Source organism: Moschus berezovskii, chromosome 7 (assembly GCF_049115385.1).
Source record: "Moschus berezovskii isolate FMDL1 chromosome 7, NW_MosBer_1.0, whole genome shotgun sequence".
Classification (NCBI taxonomy): Eukaryota; Metazoa; Chordata; class Mammalia; order Artiodactyla; family Moschidae; genus Moschus; species Moschus berezovskii.
This window is the reverse complement of record NC_142466.1, coordinates 32100357-32115201: the sequence shown is the minus strand read 5'-3', so window position 1 is coordinate 32115201 and position 14845 is coordinate 32100357. Positions and strand designations below refer to the sequence as shown.

Below are 14845 nucleotides of genomic sequence, written 5' to 3'. Positions count from 1 at the left end.
CCAGACATCAACATGAATCAGCCACAGGTTTATCCATGTCCTCTCGTCCCTGAACATTCCTCCCATCTCCCTCCCCACCCCACCATTTCTAGAATAACTTGACCTTTCTTGGCATATTTTCTCAATTTTGCCATTGTCTGGAATCCTGCAACAGATCCTTAATGAGGACTTCTTTGTACAGGTCTCCTGTGATTTGGGAAACGGGAATGAACTTCTTTACTGACTGTGGTTTTGTCCTATTTACTTGTTGACTAGTTGGAGGAAAACACTTGATGTATGGGGTGTTTGTGGCTTTAAAGTACAAGGGACTTGTAGTTCTGGGGGAAAAAAAGCACTGCTTGCTGGAGAACTATTCCAAGAAGACAGGAAAAGGCAGCTCACCCAAAGGACTAGGCTCTGGGGAAGAAGAGGAGGTGGGAAGAAAAACTAGGAACTTTTAAATGCATGAAACATCAGAGATGCCACCTTAGGGAACTCTCCCCTTTCTAACACGACTTAGGCAGTGAAAAATGTGATTCTGAAGGAAAAAAAGAAAAAAGACCTGAGCAGAGAGAATGATGAAGAGCAAAGTAAGTTAGACATTGATGTAGTACGTTCAGGTGAGATTTCTTTTTCCTGTGGTCATGTGTTGGTAGTTTCTTCTATAAGATGAAAAATTAAACAATTTAGAAGATGAAAACCAGAGAAGGATGGAGGCATAATTCTTTTGTAAATCTCTGAAGTCATGGTGGGATATTTGCAGAAAAAAAAGTTACATTTAAAAGGTATTTTGTGATTTTGTGAAGTATAGAATTTATTAAATACCCTACAGTATTTCTTATTGAAAAATAAAAATAAAAGTTTACTTTGATAGAGCTCTTCAAGGAATACTCAAGAGTTGAAGTCTTTCTAATTACTGGTGTTACATAATTGAATCAGTGTTTGTTATCTAAGAATCTAAGGACTTCCATTAGGCGCAAAAAGAGATGACAGACGTTCGTGCAGTGACCGCTGTAGGGCAACTTCCAGGGGCATGTTTTCATGATGAGAATCCTTCCTTTATCCCCTCTTCCTTTATTCCCTCACATTCCCCTGCCTTCCTGTCCTCATAGAAAAGCCTGCACACTCTGCTCAGATAGATATTCCCCCTGCCCTCCTGTTAAAGGGTGATTGGGGCCCTTTGGAGCCTGAATCACTGGAACAAAGTTGGTGAAGCCCTGAAAGGATGAACTGCAGCCAGTTGAGAGCCATAAGTCATCTCTAAGTCTGCAGATAGATACCTCAGTGAACAGTGCTCTATTCAAACCAACAGTGGGTAAATCACATAGGACACAAGCCGATGATGATCCATAATGACAAAAGGCGATTGATTCGTTTACCTTAGCACTGACGATGCCTCATGACAAAATGATTTACATCAAAAAAGCCCAGCCTATGCATGCACCTCACTACAATCTATAGCAGATGCTGAACAAGCTGCCCCATTTATGTTTTCTCCACCCCCAGAAGAACCTTCCACCCTATATTTACAGACTGTGAGATGACCCACAGGCAGGGGAGATGAGACTGCTCTGGAGCCCAGTGTACTGGCCAGGTGAGCAGCTCTCCACCCGTGAGGCCTGGAGGAGTTCTGCCAGGTCTCTCCCTATGCGCTGCCAAAAGGCACTAAAAGCCAGCCACACAATCTTTTCAAACTCCTTATATCCATATTCCCCACATTGAATTCATTTTCTTCTGAACTTATATCCAGATTTTCCTCGTATGTTATCAAACCTCAGGGGAATAAAGAAAAAAACAGGAGAGTGGAGAAAGACCATGGTGGAAAGTGCCAGAAAGAAAAGGAGAAGTAGGAGAAACTTATCAAGTGGCTGCCATTTGCTGATGAATGAAAAACAAACCATCTTTGCAATAAAAGGCATTATTATTACTTAATACAAAGGCAGAAAACAGACATAAGCTGGACCAAGGCACTCTTGCCCTCCTTTTGAAGGAAAAGGCTGTCTGCTGAGAGCCTTCAGCCTTTCCATTTTTCCAGATCACTTTTTCCTACTTCCTCAACCCAATGAAAAAATTATCAAATTCAGCTTATATTAACTTACTTTTGATTTTTTGAAATTAAAAACTCATTTTTTCTCAAATTTTTTGAACTTTTTATTTTGGAGTATAGCTGATTAGCAATGTGATGGTTTCAGGTGGATATCAAAGGGACTCAGCCATACATATGCATGCCTTCATTCTCCCCCAAACTTTCCCCCATCCAGGCTACCACATAACATTGAGCAGAGTTCCATGTGCTGTATAGAACAGCCTTGTTGGTTATCCATTTTAAACATAGCAGTGTGTACCTATCCATCCCAATCAAAAGATTACTGGCTTGTACTATATTGTGTATTCTCCATGTATACTCAGAATACACTTAGATCCAGAGCCAGCCTATTTGGTATCAATCTGATGTCTCCAGTTTTGCAGACCTCTCAAACGTATCTGCGTGTTTTGAAAATATCTTGGTATCTGAAAGTTCTCTATCTCCCTTGAGTGGTGAGGGCTAGATAAACTAAATTTTATCAAGATAAGATGAAGCTCCTCATACCCCCAACTTTCCCTCTCAGACTGTGCTTATGCTGATTTATAATGGCTGTGAGTAAATATATTCTGGGGTTATCATGCTGGCTCAAAGATATTGAGATAAATGATATTTGTAATAAAAGACAGACCTAATATTGTCAAGTAGAAAATACATATGAATTTTTTTAGATAAAGCACAAAACTCTAAAGAAATTTCACTTTGTATCTGACTTCAGGCTATATTCACAAGCCACTTATTCATTCATTCAGCAGCAATTCACTCATTCACTTATTCAGCACCAAATATTTCTTGGGTACCTGCTACATGCTGAGGAACTGTCATAGGTGCTGGAAAGACAGGAAAGAGCAAAACAGACCAAAGTCTATTTTTCTCATGGGGCTTACTTACTAGTGTTGCTGCTGCTGCTGCTGCTAAGTCGCTTCAATCGTGTCTGACTCTGCGACCCCATAGACGGCAGCCCACCAGGCTCCTCCATCTATGGGATTTTCCAGGCAAGAGTACTGGAATGGGTTGCCATTGCCTTCTCCGACTTACTAGTGTTAGGGGCAGACAAAGAGACTAAATGAATTAAATGTATATGTGTCATGTGGTGATACATAGAAAAAAGTAAAACAGAGAAGGAAAAAAAAGTAGAACATAGAAAAATCATAGAAAAAAGTAAAACAGAGTAGGAAAAGAACTAGAGATAGGGATGGACTGCAGCCAAAGGTACTGGAGGGAATTGCAATTCCGAAAAGGTTCGTAAGAAAACATTCACTAATAAGATGGCATTTTCAGCAAGGATCTGAGGGAGGTACAGATAGAGTGCCATGCACAAGACAGGGGGAAGAAAAGTCCAGGCATAGAGAAAAGCACGTGCAAGGGTCCTGAGGTAGAGACATTCTTGACATATTTCTTGACGTGCAGAGAAGCTGATATAACTGAAGAGAGTTTAAGGAAGACTAGAGGAAAAGAAGAAGGCAGGACAACTGTGAGGTGGGATGAAGGATGGTACAGCTGTTGTAGGATTTTATAGGGACTTTGGCTCCTGGTCTGAATAAGATGAGAAGTTACAGGAAGATTTTGAGCAGAGTAATGACTTCATTTGATTTATGTTTTGAAGTGTCACTCTATATGCTCTGTTGAGAACAGACTATAGTGGGTCTAACTGTGGATATAATAAGTCCAGCCAGCTATGAGGATGACATGGACCATGGTAGTATATCCCATGCTGGGTAAACTGCATTTCTTTGAGTCCAAGACACCATTGATTGAAAGATGTGTCATTATTTTATGCACCATTAAGGGGGGAAAACGCCTCTGTTTAAATTAAGAAACTACGACACAATGCCTTCTGACATCTTAGGGATTTTTGTTGTTCAGTTGCTCAGACGGCTCCAGTTCTTTCCAACTCCATGGACTGCAGCATGCCAGGCTTCCCTGTCCTTCACAGTCTCCCAGAGTTTGCTCAAACTCATGTCTATTGAATCAGTGATGCCATCCAACCATCTCATCCTCTCTTGTCCCCTTCTCCTCCTGCCTTCAATATTTCCCAGCATCAGGTTCTTCACCAGTGAGTCCACTCTTTACGTCAGATGGCCAAATTATTAGAGCTTCACCTTCACCATCAGTCCTTCCAGTGAATATTCAGGGTTGATTTCCTTTAGGACTGACTGGTTTGATCTCCTTGCTGTCCAAGGGACTCACAAGAGTATTCTCCAGCACCACAGCTTGAAAACATCAGTATTCTTTGGCACTCAGCCTTCTTTATGGCCCAACTCTCATATCCATGCATGACTACTGGAAAAACCACAACTTTGACTAGACAGACCTTTGTCAGCAAAGTGATGTCTCTGCTTCTGAATATGCTGCCTAGTATTGTCATAGTTTTTCTTCCAAGGAGCAAGTGTCTTTAAATTTCATGGCTGCAGTCACCATCCACAGTGATTTTGGAGCCAAGAAAATAAAGTCTGTCACTGTTTCCATTTTTCCCCCAACTTTTTGCCATAAAATGATTGGACCAGATGCCGTGATCTTATTTTTTTGAATGCTGAGTTTTAAGGAAAAATGTAAGAACCTCTTGATGAAGGTAAACTAGTAAGTCAGAGAAGGCAATGGCAACCCATTCCAATACTCTTTTTCATTCTCCTCTTTTACCTTCATCAAGAGGTTCTTTATTTCCTATTGGTTTTCTACCTTAATGGTGGTGTCATCTGCATATTTGTGCTCTGCATTCTTGTCATCACTTGATATTGTCAGTATTTTTTTATTTTAGCCATTCTGACTGGTGTGTAGTGGTATCTCATCATTGTTTTAATCTGCATTATATATATATATATATGGATTTTATATATATAAATAATGGCTTATGATTTTGAACATTCTTAGGTTGTATTAGTTCCCAGTTGCTGCTGTAACAAATAACCACAAACTTAGTGGCTTAAAGCCACACAATTATTTTATACTTCTGGAGAGTCAGAAGTCCAGGTCTTGCTGAACTAAAATCAAGATGTTAGCAGGGCTGTATTTCTTCTGAAGGGTCCATTTTCTTTGATTTTTCAGCTTTTGAAGGCTATCTACAAGCCTTGGCATCTTCAAAGCCAGTAACATAGCATCTTCAGATCTTTCTGTGGCTCTAACCACCTCTTCTTCCTCCCTCTTCCAGTTTAAAGAAGTTTTGTGATTATATTGGGCCTACCTAGATAATCTAAGATGCTCTTTCTATTTTAAGGTGAGATTTTATTAACACCCTGTATTTCATTAGCAACCTTAATTCCCCCTTTTCATGTAACATATTCATAGGTTCTGGGGCTTAGGATATGGACATCTTTGGCAGGAGGAAGGGTGGGGAATTATTCTGCTGGTCACACATGTGCTTATTTCCTCCTTGATGTAGTATTAATTAGTTACTTGCCAATTTTTAAAACAAGCTTTTTGTTTTCCTGCTGTTGAGAGTTTATATGTGCTGAGAACAAGTTCTTTGTTGGATTTGCAACTTAAAAATATTTATACCTTCTTTTTTCAAAGTTGCTCAACTTTGTCTTTCACAAAGCAAAAGCTTTGAATTTTGATGAATAGCCGTTTATTTTTTTCTTTCCATGGATTGTGCCTTTAATGTCATATCTAAGAACTCCTTGCCTAATCCCAGGTCACAAAACTTTCACTGTGTCTTCTTCTGAAAGAGTTATAGTTTTATATTTTACCTTTAGGTCTATGACCTCTTTTCAGTTAATTTTTATATAAGGTAAAAGTTTTATGTGTAGGTTAAATTTTTTGTTTAAGGATGTCCAGTTCTTTCAGCCATTTGTTGAAAAGTTGATCTTTTCTCCCTTGAATTGTTTTGAAGACTATCAGAAATTCATTGTCTGTTTTAGTGTGGGTCTATTTCTGGGCTCTCTCTTCTGATCTTTGTGCCAGTCCTTTCACCAATACTACATTGTCTTGTTACTGTAACTTTAAGCCTTAAAATCAAGTAGTTTGATTTCTCAAATTTTATTTGCCCTTTCAAACTCATTTTGGCTATTATATACTAATTCCTTTGACCTTCCATATGAATTTTACAATATGTCCATATATACATAAAATCTTGCTGGGACTTTTAATTTCGTTAATTCTATAGGTTGATTTGGAGGGAATTGATATATTTTATATGTGAAGATATCAACCTATGAGTGCTTCATGTCTAGGCATTTATTTAGATCTTCTTTGATTGCTTCATCAGTCTTTTTTTAATTTTCAGCATATATTTTAGTTAGACTTATACCTCTTTCAATATTTTGCAGCTATTACAAAGGGCATCATATCTTCTATTTCAGTTTCCAGTTGTGTATTACTAGTTTATTTTGGCTATTTTGTGAACTTGCTAAACTCACTTAATAGTTCTGAGAGTTTTTTAATTTTCTGCATAAACAATCATGTTGTTTACAAATAAGGATGGCTTTAGTTTCTCCTTTTCTATTTGTAAACCACTTATTTATGGCCTTACTATCCTGTCAAGGATGTCCAATACAATGTGACCAGATGTGGCAAGAATGGCTATTCTTAACTTACTACCAATCTTAAGGGGGAAAGCATTCAGTTTTGCAACACTGAGTATGATGTTAGCTGTAGGGTTTTGGTAAATACACTTTATCACCTTGAAGAATTTCTGTTCTGTTCCTAATCTGCTGAGCATATTTCTCTTGAATGAATGTTCAATTTTGTCCCATGCTTTTTCTACCTCAACTGATATGATCATGTGAAAGTTCCTTAAACTTTTATTATAATGGATAACATTAATTGATTTTCAAATAATCAACCTTGGATTCCTGAGATAAACTCAACTCATCTAAATCATGATGTGTTATTCTTTATATGAATTACTGGATTTGATTTTCCAGTATATTGTTCGTGAGTTTTTAACATCTATTTTCATGAGAGATAGTTGTCCATTTTGTCCTTTTTTTATACCATCTTTGTCTGGTTTTGGTATCAGCATGATGCTGACCTCATACCATGAATTGGGAAGCCTGTTCACTTCTCTTCTGTTTAGTGGAAGAGAATGTATTTAGTGGAACAGATTGATGTTATTTCTTCTTCATGTGCTTGGTAGTATTTACCAGTGAAATTCTTTGGACCTGGAGTGTTTTTGTTGTTGTTGTTATTTTTACTTAAGCTTTTCAACATAAGGGATAGAGTTACAGTTACTGTTTTAATTGATTTATTTTTCTTTTCAAGTATGAGTGTATTTGAGGGGGTTTCTTTGCATGCTGGGTCATTTTTGACCTAATTTCAGACTTTGCAAATTTTATCTTCTTGGGTACTAGATATTTTCATATTCCTATAAATATTCCTGACTTTCACTTTAGAAGTTACTTGGAATCAGTTTGATCCTTTTGGTTCTTAAAATTTGATAGATGGACCAAAGCCACATTTGGATTAGTGGTAACTAATGGGCCCTGCTACTGAGATAAGACTCTTCTGAATACTCAATGTTCCATGAATTATTTAATTTTCCAGCCCAGCTTCTGGAATAATATATTCTCAGTCATAGAATTTGTGTTGGTTCTATTTTGTGTTTCCCTATTTGTGTAGTTCTTTTCCTGGCTTCAGGTTGCTTTTTCACATACATGTACTGAGGTTGTTTTTTCACATACAAGTACTGATTAGAATATTGATCACTGTTGGATACCTAAAAGAAATGGTCTTAAATCTCCAGAGTTGTCTCTTCTCTCTGGACACAATGGGATAACCTGTCCTTCAAACTCTAGTCACCTTGATGTCTTTGGGCCCTTATTAGCTTTGTCTCCTTAACTCAGGAAAGCCTCCAAGCTCTATCCAAGTTCCCACTTCCATGGATGGCCTGGAAATGTCTTTCAAGGCAGAATTCTGGCTGGGCAATGTTAAGGTTCTTCTCTTGTTTTCCTGAATCCCAGAAATTGCTGTCCTTTTTTGCTTAATATTCGGAGTCTTGAAAGTCAATGTTTCATACAGTTTTTTCAGACTTCTTGATTGTTTCAGGCAGGAGGTTAAGCCTGGGCCCTGTTCCTTCATCTTGACAGGAAACAGAAGTTTTGACCCTGGGTTCTTGATTCAGTTTTGCAATTATGTAGAAGTAGCCTGCTTTTGGCTCCCACTTTGAAAATGTTGCCAAGTGCTTTTGATTCCTTATCACCTTACAACCCCCACAACAATTTGATGCCAAGAGGTTAAATACCATGTTCCACTATTGTCTTGTCATCTTCTTCCAAGCTGCTGTCATCCATTTTGCAAATTTGATGTATTGCCTGTTTTGATGTTGGTTGGTACCTGTGTAGGCAAAGATAACTGTGACAGGGATACTACCTCTATGAGAGAGAACATAAACGCTGTTGACGGTGCAGTGTATTCTGACTTTATATATATACATATATCTATATTCTGATGTGAACAATTGTTCCTCTTAGAATCAATTAAATATGATGTTTTTTTGTTTTTGTTTTTTTTATTTATTTTTTAATTTATTTTATTGGAGGCAAATTACCTTACATTAATATATTGGTTGGTTTTGTCACACTTTGACATGAATCTGCCCCAGGTGTACATGTGCTCTCCCTCCCGAACCCCCCTCCCACCTCCCTCCTCCCCATATCCTCCCTCCATGTCATCCCCGTGCACCAGCCCCAAGCATCCTGTATCATGCGTCGAACCTGGACTGGTCACTTATGATAATATACATGCTACAATGCCGTTCTCCCCAATCATCCCACCTTCACCCTCTCCCACAGAGTCCCAAAGACTGTTCTATATGCCTATGTCTCTTTTGCAGTCTCATATACAGGGTTCAGGTTACCATCTTTCTAAATTCCATATATATGCGTTAATATACTGTATTGATGTTTTTCTTTATGGCTTACTTCACTCTGTATAATTGGCTCCAATTTCATCCACCTCATTAAAACTGATTCAAATGCATTCTTTTTGATGGCTGAAAAATACTCCATTGTGTATATGTACCAAAGCTTTCTTATCCATTCATCTGTAGATGGACATCTAGGTTGCTTCCATGTCCTGGCTATTATAAACAGTGCTGCAATGAACATTGGAGTACATGTGACTCTTTCAATTCTGGTTTCCTCAGTGTGTATGCCCAGGAGTGCAATTGCTGGATCATATGGCAGTTCTATTTCCAGTTTTTTGAGGAATCTCCACACTGTTCTCCATAGTGGCTGTACTAGTTTGCATTCCCACCAACAGTGGAGGGTTCCCTTTTCTCCACACCCTCTCCAGCATTTATTGCCCATAGACTTTTGGATAGCAGCCATTTCTGATGTTTTGACTGTAGTGACAATAGGACTTTGTAACCAGTTAGCTGAATTCAAGGGTGTCTCCAAAGTTTTTGACCTAGGCATCTGTAGGGATGAAGTTCCTCAGCTGGAGAGAAGGCTACACCTTGTCTGGCCTGTCCAGTATGCATACTCCATTGTGCAAGTGCTGATAAACAGTAGGGGTGGGGAGAGGTTTTGAAAGACTCAAACCCTCAGTCTCACCTTAGTTTGTTGTATATATTTTAATAATAATAGAGTTGTCATGAAGAGAAAAAATAAGCCATTCAAATCTCCTCAAGATTGGCAGACTATTGGGAATTCCCTGGCAGTCCACTGGTTAGGACTCCACACTACACTGCCAAGGGTGTGGGTTGGATCTCCCTGGTTGAGGAACTAAGATCCTGCATGCCATGTGGTATGACTAAATATTAAAATTGACAAACTATTTTTTCACTTAAGTATAGTTGATTTACAATATTGTGTTAGTTTCTGGTATACAGCAAAGTGATTCAGTTATATATATATATATATATATATATATACTGTGCTTAGTCGCTCAGTTGTGTCCAACTCTTTGCGACCCTATGGACTGTAGCCTGCCAGGCTCCTCTGTCCTTGGGGATTCTCCCGGCAAAAATACTGGAGTGGATTGCCATGCCCTTCTCCAGGGGAATCTTCCCAACCCAGGGATCAAATCCAGGTCTCGCGCATTGCAGGTGGATTTTTTACATCCGAGCCACCAGGGAAGCCTATATATGTATGTATGTATATAATATACATATCATTTTATATATGTGTATATATGTTCTTTTTCATATTCTATTCTATTATGCTTTGTTACTGTATTGAATGTAGTTCCCTGTGCTATACAGTAGGACCTTGCTATTTATCTATTTTGTATGTAGTAGTTTGTATCTGCTAATCCCAAACTCCTAATTTATCCCTCCCCCACCCCCTTTCCCCTCTGTTAACCATAAATTTGTTTTCTACATCTGTGAGTCTGTTTTTGTTTTGTAAATAAGTTCATTTGTGTCTTTTAGATTCCATATATAAGTGATATCATATGATATTTGTCTTTCTCTGACTTACTTCGCTTAGTATGATAATTTCGATATCCCTGTATGTTGCTAAAAATGGCATTATTTCATTCTCTTTTATAGCAATGTAGTATTGCATTGTTTTCATCTGTATATTATACACCTTATTTATCCATTCATCTGTCAATGGACATTTAGGTTGCTTCCATTAGCACATTATTTTTATCTGTAGCCAACTATATTAACAGTGGCTCTTTCATTTAAAAAAATAATAAGATTAACTATCAGCTTCATAAGCTTACAGAGAAGAATCTTTAAAAGCATGAAACTTACCAATAGGTCTAAAAACAAGACAAGCTCAGATATCAGGATAGGAAATCCTGTCTTTTAAAAAATTATTATTGTCAATTTTTCTGATACAGCAGTGAATCACATGAATAAATCCATATATGACAAAAATTAAAAACAAATTAAAATGTTTATTGAAAGATGTGAAATATACATACATTTGTAGATTCTGAGGAAATATTTTAGGTAAAATTCTTGAGAACAGTTTTTTTGAGAAAGGACTTTTACATCCTATAAATGTGAAATGATAGAATTTATGATTCCCATGGAAAACTTATCTCTTTAACAAAGAGATTATCTAATTTCTGAAGGAAGTCAGAATTATTTATTAATAACCTAGAAATATGTTCTGATGATTGGCATCATGGCTCTGTCAACAAGCCAGAACAGATTAGAGCAGATTCATTTGATCCTAGGGCAATGGAAGGTCATCCAAGAAATGCACAGCACGGTATGAAAGAATGTAGCCACCTACCTTGCTAGGCCATACCAGCCAAATAAATCATTGAGGAGGCAGGTGATAAAACCAGCCTTCTCACACATTCTCCAGTGTCTTTTTTTAACCATTTTAAATTGAAGTATAGTTAATTTTGCAGTGTTGTGTTTGCAGTTTTATGTATGCAGCAAGGTGATTCAGTTATACAGCAAAGTGATTCAGTTATACAAACACACACACACATATATATATATTCTTTTTCAGATTATTTTCCATTATAGGTTATTGCAAGATATTGAATATAGCTCCCTGTGCTATGGAGTCCTTGTTGTTTATCTATTTTATATACAGTAGTGTGTGTGTGTATATATATATAAATCCCAAATTCCTAGTTTATCTCCCTCCCTCACCTGCTATCCCCTTTGGTAATTATAAGTTTGTATCTATGAGTCTGTTTCTATTTCATAAATAAGTTCATTTGTATATTTTTTAAGATTCCATATATAAGTGATATCACATGATGTTTGTCTGACTTATTTCACTTAGTATGGTAATCTCTGGGTTCATCCATATTGCTACAAATGGCATTATTTCATTATCTTTTATGGCTAAGTAATGGTTCATTGTGCATTGGCATCTTCTTTATCCATTCATCTATTGACAGGTATTTAGGTTGCTTCCATGTTTTGGCTGTTGTAAATAGTGCTGCAGTGAACATTGAGTTGGTGGTGGTTTGGTTGCTAAGTCGTATCTGACTGTTGTGACCCCACGGACCATAGGCTTCCAGGCTCCTCTGTCCATGGGTTTCTCCAGGCAAGAATACTGGATTGGGTTGACATTTCCTTTTTCAAAAACATTGAGTTGCATGTATCTTTTTGAATTATGATTTTCACTGGATATATGCTCAGGAGTGGAATTGCTGTATCATATGGAAGCACTATTTTTAGTTTTTTAAGGAACCTCCATACTGTTCTCCATAGTGGCTGCACCAGTTTACTTTGCCACAACAGTGTTGGAGGATTCCCTTTCCTGCACTCCCTCTTCTCCAGTCTCTCAAACACCTCTCGGTGCACCATACTGCATTAGATAGCAAGTAGAAGAATCTTCCAACCCATCCCTAATCGTTGAGAATTTATCATCAAATGAGACAATTATTAGTACAACTCAAAGACTGGCTTTTTATCAATATGTGGCAAATAAAATGAATTTTTTTCCTATCTTGCTTTTTGCCAAATGAAGAGCACCATATCACAAAGTATATTCTGATATGTATCAGCCAGTGTGAAAAGACGCTACATAAAAAGTTTCCATGGGTAAACACATTGGGAACACACTAGTTAAACAGAGTGAAATGGAATTCTTTGGTTCAGGGATCTTAAGAAACTAATGTGCTTGTGAATTTCCATGATTGGAGTATGGTATATGGTATTTCCCTGCATATTTTATCTTAGGTCCCTTTTGTAGGAACCATAATGTAGGACTGATGGTTTGTTTTCTTTGTCACTGAATATGTACCTGATATGTGGCCTTCCCTGGTGACTCAGCAGTAAAGAGTTTGTCTGCAATGCAGGAGATGCGGCTTCTATCCCTGGGTTGGGAAGATCCCCTAGGGAAGGAAATAGCAACACACTCCTGTATTTTTACCTGGGAAATCCCATGAACAGAGGAGCCTGTTGTGCTTCAGTCCTTGGGGTCACAAAGATTGAGACACGACTTAGCAACTAAACAACAATATGAAGCCTGATACTAGGAGACACTCAAATAATATCTATGGAATAAAATAATGAATTTGGCAGTTGTCTGATGACCTACCAGTTGTCTGTTCACCCTTTATAGAAACATAGGAGGATAAGTGGGGACTCTTCCTATATCTGATGCTGTGCATTGCTGACTGTTCAAGTTGGCACTAGCCCAAGTTCTCTGTATTTCTCTTTGACATGGCAAGGGCAGAGGGCAATCTAGAGACATTCCATCTTGCCTGGTCTACTCTCTCCATCCTACCCTCTTCCCCCAACAATCTTCTAGGCTCTTCCCCATCTTCCTTGGGGAGTGTACAAAGGTGACTCTGCCAGCCAGAAGCTTGGGTTAATTGGGTTAATGCCCCCGCATGTGGAAAGTGAGTCACTTCTCAACAGAACAAGAAGGAGGCTGCCTAGCCATGTGGGGGTCAGAAGCCCACTGCTGAGCACTACAGGGCCAGAGAGCTTTCCTTTTACTTGCACTTTGCTTGACCTGTGGATAAACAAAGACTTTCTATTTCTAGAAAGCCCATTGTTTTAACTGCTTTGAGTTTCTTTTATAAGCTTAAAAACCCATGGCTTAATGCAAGATGTTTAAAACTCTGTGGGCCCAGTCTCAACGTTTGTTTTCCTTTTCTGTATTCCCCTTATGTATTCTGTTCTTCTGTGCCACACACTCTTAGCTATCCAAAATCCAGACTTTTCTTTAACAGTGCTTGGCATTAAAAAACAACTGAAAGGTTGTAATGTGTGTAGAATGTTCAATATTGTAGAAAACTTGATAAATGTAACCTTTTAGGGAAGAAATTGAGAGCATATGATTCTTCTTTCTCATTCAGCTGGCTATGAGCTCCGGGCCTTGGAGCATTTAAAAACATCATCAAAGTAAACAGCATTTCAGTCCCTGTCCTTAAGGAGACTTGGAATAGACAGATAAAATGATATTTACAAAATACCTACTGTGTTCCAGACTATATGTCTGCTTGGTATACGTATCTATAGTCACACTTACATCTGCTAATGGTAGTATTGTGAGGTAAATGTTGGTTTCACTGTTTTACAAACAGAGAAACTAAGAGTCAAAGACGTTAGAGAATGTCTGAAATTCATTTATTGAAATTAAATTCTCCCAAAGACAGGATGATAATGTTAAGGTTCAGAGAAATTGGCTAGCTTTGGGGATTCTTTTACTTAAATTCTTCCAGTGATAGATAGGATGGTAATGTATAATACTAGAAAGATGTGAAACAAAGAATCCCACAGAGTTTCTGAATATGCTGATGAGTTTAAAAATACCTGCCTTTCTGTTGTCTTCTGAAATGCCCTCCTGGTCTTTGACCTTCGGTTACTTATTATACTTCTCAGAGGCCTCATTTCATCTACAAATCGGAATGGTAGCATCCTCTCTGCCCATATTATAAGTTTGGGGTGATGGAATAAATAGTAAAGTTTAGGGGAAAGTGAAATTCTTCAGTGCCATGCAAATATAAAAGATTCATTTCACGAATAGAGTTCTAAATGAGCACGCCTATGATGTGTTTAGGATATGTGTTATGTTCCTCTGATTTTTTAGCAAATGTAGGTTTGGGGAGTGCTTCCACTGAATTGTGGCTCAGTTTTCAGATAGGATGAAAATTGAATAATTTCTAAAATAATCTCTAATTCCGTCAATTTTTAAAAATTTTCAAAATCAAGAGGTAATGTTGGGAGAATGTTAATAAACATTTATGGGACACTCACAAAATATATTATTAGCTGTAGATAGTGTGAAGGATATTAAAGAATGGAAAGCATGATTTCTGACCTAGAAAGTTAAAAAAATACAAGATAGTACCTTCTTATCTGTGGTACTCATCCAACATACTCACTTTGCTCGAGGGAAATCCAGATTTTAATATAATAAAATCTTCTTTAGAGCATTAGAACTTATTTTCTTTTGTAATTCTACATAATTG

General features: G+C 37.7%; 1 protein-coding gene across 1 annotated transcript in view; it reads left to right on the top strand.

Moving 5' to 3' along the window:
• The window catches only part of ADAMTSL1 (ADAMTS like 1), a 529587-nt gene that overhangs the window by 219201 nt on the left and 295541 nt on the right, over nt 1-14845 (top strand). The gene's annotated exons all lie outside the window — the stretch shown is intronic.